This window comes from Marmota marmota, unplaced genomic scaffold (assembly GCF_001458135.2).
Source record: "Marmota marmota marmota unplaced genomic scaffold, marMar, whole genome shotgun sequence".
Classification (NCBI taxonomy): Eukaryota; Metazoa; Chordata; class Mammalia; order Rodentia; family Sciuridae; genus Marmota; species Marmota marmota.
Genome location: NW_025999977.1, coordinates 22,488,287 through 22,504,240, shown reverse-complemented (window position 1 = coordinate 22,504,240; position 15,954 = coordinate 22,488,287).

The following is a 15,954-nucleotide window of genomic DNA, read 5'->3' as shown; positions in this document are numbered from 1 at the left end:
CTGGAGGCGGGGATTCCGGCCAGAAGACCAATCGGGAGCGGCCATACAACCTTCGGGCCAATGGAACCTCTGCTCTTATCGCGAAGTCCCTTCCTTCAACGCCTTGTTTCCTCTCTTGGGTTTCTTCCCTCCCCCGCCGAGGAGGGGAAAAGAGGGAAGGGGGAGTGTGTCGGGGCGGGTGATAATGGGGAGGTATCAGGGCATATAATAGAGCTGGGGGTAGGCGAAGGGAGCGCCAGTGCGTAGCGACTGCTTGAGGAGAGGAGGTACTCGGAGGAAAGGGCGGGGGCTGCTGATGTAATGGGGAGAAGTGATTAATCCTTCATTTCGCCGTTTCACCCCCCCCACCCCCGATTTTTTAAGCGGAAAAAAGTGGAGCGAGGGAGCCAATCTTTGATAACTCCGGTGTTCTGGGGTGGGTAGTTTTAAAATATGAGCTGTAGGGAGCGCTAGAGGTTCTGTGCCCTTTAGCCCAGCTGAGGGTACTTGCAAATCTTTGAGATCTACTTAGCCGAGCTTTGAGGTTGGTAACCGAAGTTTGGAGTTGACTCTTAATCATAGTCATCTAAGCTTTCAGAAGGTTTTGACCTTTGGTCAGTTTGCTTTGGTTTTTGAAAAAATGGTCTATATGTACTATTCGAGAAGATATTATATGAGAGAAGAAATAAAGTAAATGTGTTGAGACAGATTTTTTATGTGATTTGCTTTTTTCCTTTTTTGTTATATATGAGAGAAAACAGGAGAAAATTTTAAAGGGTATTTTTATTTGGGGTAGGATTCTTTCAGAATTATTTTAGTAACACTTAGATTCCACACCCACAAACTCAAAAGAAAAGAAAACCCCAAGAGGCTTTATCTTTAGTATTTGTATCTGGTCCCCTCAGCATAATCTCTCCCCAAGGAAGACAGGTTTTGATTCCTTAGCTGCTGTTCTCAATTCTCTTTGCTCTCTTTTGTTTATCTTTTTTTTTTTTTTAAAGATGTGGTAAAACTATGAGCTTACCTCTCGATTCTCTGGTTTTCAGCTCTATTGGTGATTTTTCTCTCATTTGAGTTTCATCAATTGCTGCCTGGGTTTGAGACAGATAATTGTTAAAAGCATGATAGAAGGAGAGGCACAAGAGATGTAAGCCAGTATCATATAGTGTGTTTGAGTCCCAGATTTGATATGTGACTCTAGGCAAATTACTTCCATCATTCCAGACATTAGGGTTCCACTCCCTTTTAAGTAAGAACTTATTTTGTACTATATAATGGTGTTTCTAACTTTTTAAAGTTCTGTGTTTTGTTTTTATTATTTTTATTTATATATGACAGCAGAATGCATTACAATTCATATTACACATATAGAGCACAAATTTTTCATATCTCTGGTTGTATACAAAGTACATTCACACCAATTTGTGTCCTCATACATGTACTTTGGATAATGATGTCCATCACATTCCATCCTTGTTTCTGACCTCATGCCCCCTCCTTTCCTGTCTTACCCTCTGCCCTGTCTAGACTTCCTCTAGTCCTCCCATGTTCCCCTCCCCATGCCACTATGAATCCTCATACACTGCTGGTGGGACTGCAAATTGGTGCAGCCAATATGGAAAGCAGAATGGAGATTCCTTTGAAAATTGGGACTGGAACCACCATTTGACCCAGCTATCCCTGTCCTCTGTCTATACCCAAAGGACTTAAAAAGAGAATACTACAGGAACACAGCCACATCAATGTTTATAGCAGCACAATTCACAATAGCTAAACTGTGGAATCAACCTAGATGCCCTTCAGTAGATGAATGGATTAAAAAAAAGTGGCATATATACACAATGGAATATTACTCAGCAATAAAAGAAAATAAAATCATGGCATTTGCAGGTAAATGGATGGAGTTAGAGAAGATAATGCTAAGTGAAGTTAGCCAATTCCAAAAAAACAAATTCCAAATGTTTTCTCTGATATAAAGTTCTGTGTTTTTGAGATGATCTATACTTGGTCCAGAAAATGGAGAAACTTACATCCAGGTTTCCTTTTCAAAAACATACTTGAAAAGGTCACCTATTAAAAAAAAAAAAAAACAGCTTGAAGAGCTTCAAACGTTTATGGTTGTTTGGCTAGGTGCAAATAAACACAGTTTTACATTTGTTTCAAATAAATATAAAAATACAGGGGGAATAAAAATACAGGAAAGTCACATGATAATAGTTACAATGTGTGTCCATATTTTTGATGTTTCTAAAATTTTACTTTTATATTCAAGTACTTATTTGTTCCTTCCATGAATGAATAATATGTGAGGTGCTATGGGAAATACTGATAAAATAAATGGCATAGGGAGTTTGTATTCTGATGTGGTAGGGTTGAAGATTTACTTATTCAAATGTACAAAGAAAATGTAACTTGCTTGTTTTCTGTATTTTTTAACCTCAAGTCCATACGAGTCGCCTTCTTGTATGTCAGGAATTTCTTATCCAATTTATTTTATATAAGTATCATCTTTCAGATTTTCTCTCTTCTCTCCTTATTCCAAAATATGTATGGGGGAAGAGAGTTGTTGTATAAGGTATAGAGGGTGTCTTTTGTATATATCCTAATTTCTAAACCTACTATGACAGTTCTCTGGCCAATGGCAGTAAATGTGACTTCTTGTAATGTGACATTACTTTTTCTATTTTGACAGTTTTCTGAAGATGAAAGTGAAGTGTCTTCAAAAAGGGAGTACCTTTTTAAAAATTTACATAGTGACTAGTGGGCTGGGAATTGCCCAGAGGCTTACATGGCATGAGGGAAGAGAATCTAAGCCATAAATGCCATGTTGTCCTAGGATGTAGTAGCTGATATGGTCTAAGAGTAGGGCTGCAAGCCTCAAGTAAAAAGGCTGGGTGTGGTGGCACACACCTGTAATCCCAGCAACTCAGGACACTGAGGCAGAAGGATCCTAAGTTTGAAGCCAGCTGGAACAATTTAGCTGTCTCAAAATTTAAAAATAAAGAACTTGGAGATGTAGCTCAGTGGTAGAGGGCTTGCTTACCTAGCATGTGTGAGGCCCTGGGTTCAATCCATATACCTTAAAAAAAAAAAAAAAGTAAAACTGGTTATTTCTGTCCTTCAGAAGTGTCATAGTTTTTTTGTTGAAGTCCATACTGAGGCATTTCCCCCCTCCACACACTACAACATATTTACTGACCCCAGGTTTCCACAAGGCCATTGATCCTCTGGATGCCACTTTATCTTCTCACTGAGAGCCATAGGCACTTCTGGATTTTCCAGATACTTCATGTAAGACTTGATGAACCAAGGGCCTTGCTTTGGGCTTGTTGGACCATCTCACTTCTCCACTGTTGCATTAATTTCCTTGTGTCATATTAAGTATGGTGTCAAACTGAAAGAAGAGCTCCTAGAGGTCTTGACCTTTCAGAGGAATTCCCAGAAAAGCAAACCATTATCCCCAGCTCTTGACTTTCCTCATTATTTATGTGAATATGTCAACTACATATATTCAATTTTAGTTTCCACCCAGAGAGGGGAAGAAAGCACACTAGATCTTACTTTTTCCTTGTCCTCTTCTTTCCATCATCCTCTAGGGTTACAAAGGGCAAATTTTTCTCCTTGTATGTCAGAAACTTTTCTATGTGTACTATCTGTACTATGTCCTTTTCCAGATTTGTTCTGCTTCCTTTCTTGGAACCATGAGGGCTGATGAAGTACAAAAAAGAAACTAACAACAATGGATCTATGGGGAGATACTTAAGAAAATATTATGCTATTCCCATATTGCCACTTTCTACATATTTTTTGTTTATTTCACAGGATTAAATGTTAGGGTCTTGTTTGTGCAAACGTGTTCAAAGCCATCTTAAAATTGTGGAACTTCGGGCTGGGGTTGTGGCTCAGTAGAACACTGGGCTAGCACGTGTGAGGCACTGGGTTCAATCCTCAGCACCACATACAAATAAATAAAATAAAGATATTGTGTCCATGTATAAAAGAATATTCAAAAAAATTGTGGAACTTGGGAGTTTTTAGAATGGGCCTTGGAGATCATGTAATCTCATTTCTGTATTTTACAGGAAAACTAAAGTCCAAAGAAGGGAGATGGCAAAACCAAATTCCATTATACTACTTAGTAGCAAAACTATTGTCTGTCAATCCAGTGTTTTTTCCATTCACAGGTATTATAGATCCCTAATTCTGGTGCAAACCCAAAATACTACAGCCAGTTTGATCTATTACCAGGTCTTATTAGCAAGTAATCCTGTCAATTAGCTATCAAGGAAGATATATATATATATATATATATATGAGAAAACAGAAGAAAAATTTAAAGGATATTTTTATTTGGGGTAGGAGTCTTCCAGAATTATTTCAGTAACTCTTAGCATAATTTCAGAGGCCTGAATTCCCTCAGGGTTTGCTCTCTCTTCAAGAACATTTGTGTTTGTTTTCCTGAACTAATTACTGGTACTTAACAGGTTAGTGTACTTAAAATTATTTGTTTGTAAAACCTATCACAATAGGAGTGTAGAAAATAAGCTCTTTAATCATTTTAATACCTGGCAGGTGATATTTACTATGATTTTTAAATTATAATTTTTGCCATTTCAAAGATTCATCTTCCCTTTCCTCTGTCATTCCATCATCTAGTTCCAAGCCATCAGCACTCAGTCAGTTACATAAGACACCTCGAAGCTGCTCACTCCTTTTATGTCATTTAAGAAATTAGTTTGATCTGAATATGGTTCCCTACAGGAATAACCAGCTCTGTTTAAAATATCCTCGTTAGAGTATGAATGACTTATCTCACTAAGCTGTAAAAATTCATTCTTTAGTACATGCTCAGATAATATTTTATCAGCTAGGTAGTGAAAATTAACTTGGAACTAAGGATTTAAATTTAATGTATGTATGGGAAAACCTGGTAAGCACACAATTCAGTGATACTCATAATAGGGGTTATCTTTAAAGAATTATGGAATCTATCTTTAATACTCTTCCCTAGGGAATAATGCAGACACAGTACTATTAAAAGAAATTAATTATGTTCAAAATTTAGGATGGGCTGTGATATATGGGTATAAATTTTATTTTTGCTTTTTAAAAGAAGAACCAATTTTAAGTGTTGAGAGAGACTAAGCCAAAACAATAAAAGTATGTCCAATTATTGAAGTCCTGGTAGGTGACAGAAATGTGTGCAGATGTGAGTGGGAGACAAAGAGAGAGTTCTGCCACTTACTGGCTATCTAACCTTGGGCAAATTCCTCAACCTCTGTGCTTATTTCTGTGTCTGCAAAATGGGATGATAACAGTCCTCATTTTGTGGGATTGTCATGATAGTTAAGTAATGAATACCTATAAAATGCTTAAAACAGTGCATGGTGCATAGTAAAGACTCAGTAAACTGTTATCCTTTTTTTTAAATTTCTGATGCTGGTATTTCAGGGATGAATTTCAAGATTACATGGATATTGTAACAGGGAAGCAGGTATACTCTTATAAGGAAATATGCCTAGAAAATGAATAAGATTATACAATTTTTAAGAAAGTACAGGAAAAAACAACACCAAAGGAAAGAGGCAGAATAAAAATGGGTATAGATGAGACTGATGGGAGGAGACCTGTACAATTCTCTACTCAAGCAATAATGGAATTTGTAGTAGATCCAGAATACCCTAATGTTTTTTCACTATCAGAACCTCTCAAGAAAGAGTCAAAGGAGTAGGTCAAGAAATAAATGCATAGGTTTAGAGCGGGGGGGAGGGGGGGGGAGCCATCCGTTGAAGGTTTGTGTTAGAGAAAGAATTGCATCCACTTAAGTAGCAGGTTGAAATTTAAACATTCATCTGGGCCTCCTTGAAAGTAGTAAATGATCGAAACACATGGAATAGGAATAGACAAAGAAATGGCACAAAGTAATATACACAGTAGCATAAGTTACTCAAAGGCTAGAGAATCCAAAAGTTAAAGGAAGAAGACATGTCAGAGCACACCACTGTGCTCTTGAGATTATGGCCTGTGGAAGCATCAATAGCAACTTCAGATTAGGGAATCTGTTGAGAGTGATTATCCAACCAATACACATTTTAGAAAAGAGGGTCTTGGAAGCAGGATTAATAGACCCAAGGAGTTCTAAACAGGAAACAATGGTAGCAGATGTGTCATAAGGTTTTAAGTTCCTGCTGTGGATGAAGAAATCCTTGGAAGACATCCACCGTCTGGAACTGTAGACTGCTGGGTTGCCTAGTGTAAATGTGGGATGTTATGTTCACACATGGGAGAGGAAGATGTGTCATTAGATAGAAACCAGAATAGGATCAATCCAGCATTGTGCTTCCAGACCAGAAACACAAGGCTCAAAATGGAAATAGAAATAGAAATATTCAAATTATGGGGAAAGGAAATGAAGAGAAAAAAGGAACACTTGGGAATGATCTAGACATCATTGTAGATGCTACCACTTAAAACCTCCTCATGTTTCTTTGTAATTAATAGGGCCTTATACTTATTCATGAATTCCTCTTGGATGGATGAAACTTGCATGTGTTGCTTTGAGTGGTGTAAGCTGGATGAAGAAATGTAATTTCCTAGAAAAAAAAAATGAGGTTGGTGAGGGGATGACAATGATGTTGTATGGAAGTCAACTATATCCTTACTAAGGTGTACATTGCAGATATCTCTTGGGGAAATCTATTCCAATTGAATTTCAATTCACTAACAGTAGTTGGAGAATGATGTTTGGGGGTTTTGGTACTAGAGATTGAACCCAGGGGCACTTTACCATTGAGTTACATCTATAGTCCTTTTTATTTTGAGATAGGGTCTCACTAAGTTCCTGAGGCTGGCCTTGAACTTGCCATCCTCCTGCCTTAGTCTCCCTAGTAGCTGGGATTATATGCATGTGCCACTGTACCTGGTAGAAAACTGATATGTCCTAATAGGCATCCTGGCAAGGCAGAAATCAAGAAGATGTTCTCTCTCCATCTTTTATTCCCTGTGGGTTATTCTCTTTCCCCCAGCTATTTGATAGGCAACAGGAACAAATTTCTATACACTAGGTTCTAGAGCAGCAGTTTGCTTGCAAAATGCTATCACTGCAGGAATTATGTCTGCTTCCACATCAATGAGATACAAGAGATTTGGGTGGATCACTTCAATTTTGAAGGTACTGACAGTTACCTGTTGTAATAGAAGATGTAGTAGCCATGGAAGAACCTAGAAACCCCAGGTATTTGGAGAGAGAATCTTGTGACAGAGACTGCAAAAAAATCAAGAAAAAAGGGAGAGGAATATCAAGCTTTAAGGTCTTTGGAGTTCAGTTTACAATAGGAAGAGGAGTTCATTTTTGGACTTGAATTGTCCTGGGAATTTAATAATGGAAAGGTCTCCTCATTGTTTAATTGTTTTTTTGCCACTTTTTTGTTGTTGTTGTTGTTGTTTGACTTTTAAAAGTCATCCTTTGACCAATTTGGACAATATTAGTAAGCACAATTTCAAGTACAAAATAGAGTGTGAATATTTGATCTAGGGTGCAGTATGGCCTTAAAGTTAAATTGATTCATGACCTATTCTGTTCTGGCCCACTGCAGAAAATCTTGGGAGGAACAACTTAACTATGCAAGAAGGAAGCTACAGCAAGAATCAATGGTAAAAACTAAGGTTGTTGCCAATCTCTCCTAGTTGGACAGTTCTAGCTGAACAGGGATTTGTTTTTTAAGCCTAGCTGTAGAGAATATAATAATAGGGCTTGTAGGGGTAAGGAGTAGTTCAGCATCTCTCCTTGCACTTTCTCCAGAACTCCTCTAAACTGCCTCCGATCCCATCTTATAGGATCTTATTATATAGAAAAAGTGACTAGGGGCTTGGGGTTGTAGCTCAGTGGTAGAGCACTTGCCTAGCATGCAGGAGACACTGTGTTCGATCCCCAGCACCATATAAACAAACTAAATAAAATAAAGGTATTGTGTTAAAAAAAAGTGACTAGACAGAGACAATAAAGACACTTCAATAGAGGGGGGATCATGACACTGAAAAGCACTCACTTTAATTTCCTATAGGCCCTAATACCTGCTTTTTAAATTTCCTACCATTACGAGCAGCAGGCTGATTTGTATATTTTTCTCCAAGTAGTAAAAAAGACAAGAGAGTGTTGAGAGGAAGTGGGTGGGTTAGCTTTCTTGAGGAACCCCTGTTCTCCTTTTTCCTTTACTTCCAACTCCATGGTTCTGGCAAGCCAGTCTCATCCTGACACCTGGTGGTGTGGGTGAACTTGCACTTGGCTATTGATATCTCTCCACCTAAGACTTTTTCTTATCCTAGGTGTCATGCCTTTTTTCTGTGACACACTTGAGGGATTCACAGATTTAGTTTTGGAGTTGGAAAAGAAAGAAATAGTGTGTCCGCGGGTTCAATCCAATACTACAAGAAGAAGAAATTAGGGCATTTGCTTGTTTATTATTAAAATGGTAGTGGGGTCCCAACAACTTGGGAGCCTGAAGAGGAGGATTGCAAGTTCAAAGCCAGCCTCAGCAATTTAGCAAGGCCCTAAGCAATTTAGTGAGACTGTCCCTAAAAAAAAAATTTAAAAAGGGCTAGGGATGCAATGCTTAGTGGTTAATCATCTCTGGGTTCAATCTCCATTAAAAAAAATTTTTTTTGAGGTTAAAATGGTACTGGGGTACTTGGGGTAGATACAGATGTACACACTCTGTCAGGGGAATCAGTTGGGTTAAAGGTTGGGGTAGGATTCATGTTTGGAATTCTACCCTAAATTTCTAACGTTGATTTTGAGGACAGATGGTCATATTCTATGTTCTAAAACTATGTACATGTCTTATAAGAGGTTGTCTATCTCAGAAATTCCCAAAAGAAAAATGAAAGAACAAGAACTTTTGGAAAAGTTAGAACTGTTTTTATGACATTAGAAAAACTAGAAAAAAAATAAAAGAACTTGTAAATGTATTTTGAGAATGATTTTTGTAACTATAATTTACCTCTTTGCTTAGTGAATGAGTAACTATTGCTATTCAAGTTATAAGTGATGGAAAAAAAGTAAAATATAAGACAATTCCAAAGAAGTGAAAATACTGTTATAGTCAATGCATGTAATAAATTCTTTATTTTGGCCATAAAGAGCTATACATTTTATATTAATAGAAAATGATTTTCTCTCTGTCCTCAGATATTTAAAGAATAGAATTGGTTTGAAGGAGTGCCAGATTACTCCTTTTTCCCAAAGCTCCCATGTGACATGAGCCAATCCTTACTTAGCATCTCTTTCACCCTATAATCTGTCTACAATTTTCCTACTTTATGCTGCCTACTACACAGTGTGGCACAGCCCTCATCTTCCATGACTCCTGGAAAGATAGGCTATTGCAAGGACTAGTAGGAGTGGAGAAGAAGACAAAGGCAAAAACTGAAAAGAAAAGAAGATAAAAGAATTCAGTCTTCTATGTTTCGATTTCTTAAAAAAAAAAAATCCATTACTACACAACGGACTATGTCATACGATCAGAATTCTCTCCACAAATGCTGTTCCAGGGGAAGAAGAGTGATAAGCCTCATATATGTGTCAACTACGTCAAATGACATTGACTTTTTGGTGCTCCTACCTCTGTCCCTTATTCCTATTCAGTGGGCAGTGAGTAAATCATTAAGGTCAGCCAGCACATTTATATATATAAAATGGTTTGGAGAAAATGTTATTAGTTTTGTTCAGTACACAATTGGAGAAGAGGCCTTGGTGTGGAGTTCCAGGTTTTGACGTGCAAAAACATCAAGGAGTCTTCCCCTCCCAATCCATCCTCATGACTTCCTCTCCCACATTGCAAGATAGCCTCTGACGCTGTAGAACTTTCGGAAATTGAAAATTAGGGAACTGATCTTTTTATATAAGTAAAACCCTTCAAGCTACTACTTACTTAGTATCACAAATGAAAGGAGTCAGACTTTTGAAAACAAACAGATCAACAGATTAAACACCTTCTAGCTTTCTAATAGCTTAGTTAAAACCCTTAGTTAAAAAGTAAACAAGAGATACTCATCAAAGGTGGAGAGCTTTTAGCACAGATGCTTGTGATTTGGGGGGTGTGGGGGACACTACCAGGAACCCATCTTGTCCTAACAAGAAGGAACTGGAGCTCTCCAGTCATTATAGACCTCATTTGAAGGGCCAGGCCTCACCAAAGGATGCATCTCCCTCCTGATACAGATCAACTTTCCTATATGACTTATGTTAATGAATGCTTAACATGAAATTGAGGGTATTTTGTTTGAAAATATCATTTGTTCTTAATCTTTAGATCAGGATCCTTTAGAGAAGTAAGTGGGTATGCATGGATTTTTCACCTATAAACCAGAGTAGGGTGAACAAGTACAACCAGATATTCTTGAAATCTCCATGGATGAACCCCCTTTTTAACTCCCCTTCATGAACCTAAATGGTTCCCCTATTTCCCTGATTCCAACCTTTAGTGTCCTGCCTTTGGTGACTTGTATTCTGATCATTTTTTGTTCCTGACCTTGTTTCCTATTTTTGCATCATCTTTTTCCAAGACCCTAATCTTTATATTGTGGACCCTGAGCAGGTAAGATTTCCTATTTCCATGCTTTATAATTTAATTTAGTACTATAATGAAGTAGAAAAACATGGGTTTTGCAGTCGGCAGACTTGGTGGTCTGACCTGGATAATACACTTCTCTGAGGAAGTTTCCTTTTTAGTAAAATGAGGATGTTAATACCCACCTCAAAACATGGTTGTGATTGGAAATTGTGATGGTTCCACAACATTGTGAATGTATTTAATGCCATAGAATTGTATATCAAATAATGATTAAAATGGGAAATTTTATGTTATATATATTATACACAATTTTAAAAAGGAAAAAAATATGGTGGATGAGAATTAGTCTTTGTACAACATCCATTATAATGCCTGGCACACATAGGTTGTATAGCATATGCAAGTAGTAACTATACAGCATAGAATATTTTTTGTTGCAAATAACAAAAAAAGCATAGCTCAAATTGGCTTATGCACTAAGAAAATGTATTGATTCGTGAAATGGAAAAGTCCAGAGGTAGATCAAATTTGGGGGTTAGTTTATATCACTAAGAATTCCTATTCTCTAAGCCTTCAGTTACTAAGGACTGTCGCTAAGGATTCAATTCAGTTTCTTTTTATTTTCCCACTGACTTCTACAATGTCAGCTTTGTCTCATAGCCAGGAACCCTCAGGATCACAAGATAGCTACCATCAGCTCCAAAGAAGTACATCTTCCTTTGTCCATATCCAGAGAGAATGACTTGGTCCTAGCAGTCCAGCAAGTATCCTGATATTCGCTTGCTTAAGTCACATGCCTGTCCTGGTATCTGGAACCAAAAGCTGAACATACAAAGATAGAATATGATGGCTGGTTATAACTAACCAGAGAGTGAGGCTAGCTTCTCTGGAAGCACATAGGTTTCCAAAGGAGTAGATTCTCCAAAGGAAAGTCAAGGAACCATGGAGGAGAGAAGGCAGGACTAATGCACTGAGGAGGCAACCAACAAATGTCTACTATAGGAGTTATTATCATTATTATTGCCTTTCTTCACCCTTAGCTCTCAGCTCTTGGCTCTTCTTTGGAAATATATATTTTTTTAATCTAACAGACCTCTTATTCAAATATTTGTATTCTTTTTAGCAAAGGGAAACTGATAAATAAAAAAAACTAAGTTTGATTTACCTGGTTGTTAGGCTTCTAGAGTACCAAGCCCCCCAAATCAACAACAACAAAACCCCAGCAAAAGCCACTGAATGAAAGGGTTCAACAAGAATAAACCCAGGGGAAGGAGAGCAGGGAGAGAGCTAGAAAGACTTGCCAAACCCAGAGAGATGAGGTTAGTTATTGGCCTCTTCTTTAATGGAGCCAGGTTAAAAAGCTGACCTGAGTTAAGATGAAGGAAGCAATCAACAAGGGAAGGGGCAATTCCCAAAGCAGAGCTGATAAAAGAAATATTGATATCTAATTTTGATTGCTCTGCCCACCAATTTGTAGCTTCTACATGCCCATCTGTGTTAGTTGGATTCTTGTCACTGTGACCAAAATACCTGACTTAGAGGAGAAAAAGCTTATTTTGGCTCATGGTTTCAAAGGTTCTTACTCTGGGGACTGAGGACAGGCAGAATATCATGGCAAAAGGACATGGTGGATGTGGGGCTAGCGTTGTGGCTCAGTGGTAGAGCGCATGCCTAGCCTGTGTGAGGCACTGGGTTCAATTTTCAGCACTGCATATAAATAAATAAAATAAAGGTCAATTGACAACTAAAAAATTATTTTTTAAAAAAGGGACATTGGGGAGGAATGCTTCTCAGCTCATGGCAGCCAAGAAGTAGAAAAAGCACGAGAGAGGCACCAGGGAAATATAAATCCCAAAGGCATGCTCTCAGTGACCGACTTCCTCCAGCAACACCCTATGTGTCAATAGCTACTACCATGTTAGTTCATTCAAATTATTGATTCATTAAATGGATTTATCCACTGTTTAAGTTAAGGCTATTTAATACGATAATTTCATCCCCAAACATTCCTGCATTAACACAGGAGCTTTTGAGGAACGCCTCATATAAAAAATTATAATATTCCACCCAACCCCTAGAAGCTCATGTCCATCTCACAATGCAAAATGCATTTAGTCCATTTCCAGGACAAAATAGTTTAACAGTTGTCTAAATCCAAAGTCTTCTCTATGACTTAAGACAAATGCTTGGCTGTGAGCCTCTGTAAAACTCAAAAGAAAGTTACACACAGCCAACACATAGTAAACATTCCATTCCAAAGGGGAGAATAGGAACATAGAAAGAAGTGACCAAAGTAAGGCCAAAACCCAGAAGGGAAAACAAGTCCTGTAGCTCTATGTCCAGCATCTGGGGCATATAGTGAGGAGATGTGACCTTCAAAGGCTTGTGCAGCCCCACCTCTTTGGCCTTGTTGGTTGCGGCCCATGTGGCCTATCTTTTAGGCTGGCTCTGTCCACAGCCAGCAGCTTTCCTTGGCAGACATTCCATATTAGTGGCATCTCTTAATCCTGGGGGGTCTCCACTGCAGCTTCAGCTTCCTTCTCACTTCATGTAATGACCTCTCAGAGGCTACCCACAGGGATCCTGACCCTTCTGCACTTGCCTGAACTCCCAGGCCTTCCTTTCATATCTCAACAGAAGCCTCCATGACCATTTAATGCCATCATCCTGCATTCCTGCAGAACCTACACCACATGAATGATGCTAAGATCTGCCACTAGCTCAAGTGGTAACTCTTGAGCCATGGCTGCAGTGGCCTCTGAGTGCTTGGGCATCCAAGCATGGTGAAACAAATCCCAAGGAAGCACATATTTAGGCACCCCTGTGCAAGCAGGGTGCCCCAAGGTTTCTTCTCAAATAAGTTTTCAGTTTTACACCCTTGAACCTACCATGTGTGTGGTCTTGCTGAGGGAATTTTTTCTATTGTCTCTGTGCAAAGTACTTAGCTTCTCTTTAGAAGTGGTAATCTTTTTAACAGTCACATTTTCCTTGCCCCAAATTTTACATGCGTTTCTTCTCTAGACAAACTGCAAGTTTTTCAGATATTTTCTGTCTGATTTTTGCTCCCAATTCTCACAATGAACCTGGTTAAAAGCTGCCAGCAATATCCATGCCACCACTTGAATGCTGTGCTGTCTTGAAATTTCCTTCACCAGATTTCCTTCACCCATCACCTTTCAATTTGGCCTCATATGAAGTTTCAGGACATGGGCGAGATGTAGACAAGTTCTTCACCATATGTAACATGGATGACCTCTAGTCCAATTCCCAAAAATGTCCCTATTCCCTTTTGAAACCTTGTTAAGCACAGTCTTTACTTTCCACATTCCTGTTGGTGTTCTGGTTTTCTGAGAATCACCCATTAAGCTCTGCTTATAACATTCTAAGGCTTCTCTATCCTGTATCTCCAAACTTCTCTGAAAAGCAGTTCCAAAGTCTTCTGAAACCACATGGTCAAGTTAGTCACAGCAATAATCCAAATTCTCAGTACCAATTTCTGTGCTAGCCAGATTTTAACCACTGAGACCAAAATTTCTGAAAAAAAAAAATTAGAGAAGGAAAAATCTATTTTGGACTCACAGTTTCAGAGAATCAGTCCATAGTTGGCCAACTCCATTGCTCTGGGCCCAAAGTAAGGCAGAATATCCTGGGGGAAAGGCATGGCAGAAAAAGGTTGCTCAGTTTATGGCCAACAGGAAGCAGAGAGAGAGAAAGCAAGCAAGGTGCCAGGGAAATATGAACCCCAAAGGCACACCCCCAGTGACCTACTTCCCCTCAGCCATACCCTACCTGCCTATAGTTGCCACCTAGTTAGTTTGTTCAATGATTAACCCATCAAATGGATTAATGCATAAAATGGATTAATCCACAAATTAGGTTACACCTGTCATAATGTAATCATTTTACTTCTGAGTATTCCTGAATTAACACAGGAGCTTCTGGGGAACGCTTTATATCCAAACATAGCACTGTCTGTGATATTCCTTTTTCTTTTTGTGCCCCAGCCCCCCATCTGATGACTCACCAATTTCTGCCAATTGTATTCTGTCCCTTCTGACAAGAGGGCTCTTTCACACTCCTTTACCACACTTCATCTGACTAATTACTATTCGCTGGTTGGAGAGTCACTTTCTAGCAGTGTATATCTACTTAGACTTTGGAAGTGGTGAAGACAAAATCAAAAATTTCCAAGAAGATCTAGAATGCCCTTTTCTAGTTTCCATCTTCAAACACTGTTCCTATTCCCAAACCATTAAAAGATACTTATTTCCCCTATTTACTCATAGAGTATTCACGATTTTTAAGTTATTTTTTATTCAGAGAATAAGAATGTGATTATTACAAGAAAGCACCCATTATAATAGTTCAGACTTACAAGCACTAGTTATTGGCATTTACAGAGTGAAGCAAGCCGCCTGAACTAAATACCAGGTGCTCAGTAAACTTACTGTAATACCTCATTCCTGGTTACAAAGATTTCATATGACCTTTATGTAGGGTATTTGTTTTCTGCTTAATTTATTTTTCTACTTTGAAACAGATTCATCCATTATAGAAAAGAAGTCAATTATTGGGTAAATACAGTAGCACCTGATGACTATACCCTCTGGTATTTAGTCTCAAAAACATTTTGCATTTCTTAACACAGAGAATTTAAAATATTTTAATGTTACACTAAAAAGAGATTAATGCCAAATGCTAAAGAATACAGAACACTCAACCTAATTTCTCAAGCAGGCTAAATAATTGTGTTCTTTTTTCTGATGGTCAGGTTTTGAAAACAAGTAGAGGTAAGAAGTTTCAGAAGTGGGGGCATGAATAAACTCTTGTAGGTTTCTGGTTATTTAGGATTATTTGGAGTCAGAGCCAGACAGAGGCAAGTTTCATGATGTAACATATCTTTATGCCCCATCCCTGCATAACTGCCTTCAAATCTTTCTCCACTTGATCCTTGTTGGATGCTATGCCTTTATGAGCATAGCTAAGGGACAAAATGCTGTCTCTACATAATGATACACATGCATACTTTTCTCTGGCTCCTGTCACTCCCTAAGGCTGCCATAAAAATATTACCTTTCTTAATTCTAAAAAAACACTTTAAGCCAGGTGTGATGGTACATACTTATAATCTCAGTTACTTGGAAGCTGAGGCAGGAGGATCCCAAGTTCTAAGGGCTAGGCAACCAAGGAGGCCCTATTTAAAAAAAAAAAAAAAATTTTTTTTTTTAAAGCCTGGGGGTGTAGCTTAGCAGTAGAGCACTTTTAAGCATGTATGAGACCCTGGCTATCCCCAGCACTGAAAGAGAGAGTGGGGATGGGGGACTTTAAAAAATAATTTAGTGTTTTTTGAAATTTTAAAATTTCAAAACATACATGCCTTTTAAAACATACATGCCTTTTCCAC